This window comes from Galeopterus variegatus, unplaced genomic scaffold (assembly GCF_000696425.1).
Source record: "Galeopterus variegatus unplaced genomic scaffold, G_variegatus-3.0.2 Scaffold29683, whole genome shotgun sequence".
Taxonomy (NCBI): domain Eukaryota; kingdom Metazoa; phylum Chordata; class Mammalia; order Dermoptera; family Cynocephalidae; genus Galeopterus; species Galeopterus variegatus.
In genome coordinates, this window is record NW_007755794.1 from 2,472 (window position 1) to 4,727 (window position 2,256).

At 31.4% G+C, this 2,256-nt stretch overlaps 1 pseudogene; it reads left to right on the forward strand.

Moving 5' to 3' along the window:
• The first annotated feature begins 1,767 nt into the window (after positions 1-1,767).
• Positions 1,768-2,239, forward strand: LOC103583877 (annotated as a pseudogene).
• Positions 2,240-2,256: the final 17 nt, after the last annotated feature.

Consider the following 2,256-nt stretch of genomic DNA (forward strand, 5'->3'; position numbering starts at 1 on the left):
AAGATTTTAACAAATTTCAGTGGACTGCTATTTTACAGAGTGTTTCTCTGACCAAAGTGAATTGTCTAGTAAGTAACAATAAAAAAATAACAAGGAAATCTCTGTATGTTTTAGATATTAAGAAATACACTTCTAATACCTCAGAGTTGTCAAGAAGAATCATAATGGAAATAATAAATTTTGAAAATACTGCATCTAAAATCTTTAAGTCAAGATACTTGTGCAATATGAAGAAAAACATGAGTGTATCTAAAATTCTATATGATGCAGGTAAAGCCCTTAGAGGGGAATTTTTTGCTTTAAATGCATATATTAGAAAAAGACAAAAAGCTAAAATCAATAAGCTCAGTATTCATCTCAAGAATTTTGAAGAAAACAGGCAAAGAAATCTAACATACATGTAATCGTGGTCTCCAAAGAAGTTAAAAAAAAAAACAGAAAAGCCAAAGCTAAGAATTAGAACTATAATTCAATAAAATTATGATAAATTAAAAATATACTTACATTTATATATTGAAAGAACCTACTGTGTATATAGAAAACTGAACATAAATTGTCACCTCTGAAACATATCTTAGTAAAACTATTAAACTTAAAGAAAAAAAACTAAAATCAGTAAGCTCAGTATTCATCTCAAGACTTTAGGGAAATTAAACATAAATTAAACCCAAAAGAGCAGAAAGAAGGAAATATAAAGAGCTGAAATTAATAACATAGGAAACATACAATGCAATACAAGCATACGAGTATATTTGGCAAAGTTGAGTCTTAAAAGACTTAATAAAATTAGTAAACTCTTAGTAAGAATTAACAGGGAAAAAAGAGAGAGAAAGCACAATTAACCAAAATCAAGAATAATACAAAAGGATACCTTACTACAGATCGTGTAGATATTAAGAGGATGTTACGAACAATTTGGTGCCAATACATTTTACATTATGGATGACACAAAAAGAAAAGCTGAGTAATCTTATCTTAAATTCTTCCAGAGAATAGGAAAAGCAAATATACATATCAATTTAGTGAAGTGAATGAAATCTTTACACCAAATCCCAACAAAGGCAATACAAGAATTAAAGGCCTGTCTTACCATGAACATATGTCCAAAATTTCTTCGAAAATTTTAACAAATCATCTCTAGTAACATATTTAGAAATTAATCATACCAAATTGCATTTATTCTGAAAATGTAAAACAGTTCAATATTCAAAATGCAATTGATATAATTCATCGTAATACATTAGAGAGAAATCATATGATCTCAGATTCAATAAAAAGCATTTGATAAGATTAAATATCCATTCATGATTTTTAAAAACTCTCAGCAAACCAGCATGAGGATGCAGTTTCTTTAATCTGAAAAGGATAGCTATCAGAAGCCTACAGAAAACATCACACTCAGGGGTAAAGTAAAAGCATTCTCTTTGAGATTGGGAATGAGAAGGATCATCTCCACTTCTCTTCAGTATCATATCGCAGGAAATGTTCGGTGCATTAAAGGAGGGAGGGAGGAAGGAGGGAAGGAAGGAGAGAGAAAGAAGAAAGAAACTATCATTATTCATAGATAATATGATTGTGTTCAGTTCAAAAGTGTTTATAGATTACTTTTATAGATAGATTTTTTAATTAATCAGAATTTAGTTAGGTTTCTGGCCAAAAGAAAACAATTGCATTTATTTATACCAACAAAAACCAGAAAATAAAATGTTAAAAATATATAATTTAGTCCTTTTGGCTGGAACCACCATCTCCCAGTAATTTGTCAAAATGACAAACACAAAGGGAAAGAGAAGAGGTACCCAATATATGTTCTCTAGGCCTTTTAGAAAACATGGAGTTGTTCTTTTGGCCACATACAGGCAAATCTACAAGAAAGTTAATGTTGTAGACATCAAGGGAATGGGTACTGTTCAAAAAGGGATGCCCCACAAATATTAGTTACCATGGCAAACGAAGAGCCTACAGTGTTACCCAGTATGCTGTTGGCATTGTTGTAGACAAACAAGTTAAGGACAAGATTCTTTCCAAGAAAATCAGTGTACATATTAAGCACTCAAAAAGCCAAGATAGTTTCCTGAAGCACATGAAAGACAATGATCAGAAAAAGGACGCAAAACAGAAAGGAACCTGGGTTCAACTGAAGTGCCAGCCTGCTCCTCCCGGAAAAGCACACTTTGTGAGAACTAGTGGAAAGGGGCCTGAGCTGCTGGAACCTACTCTGTATGAATTCATGGCATAATAGGTATAAAAAAAAAA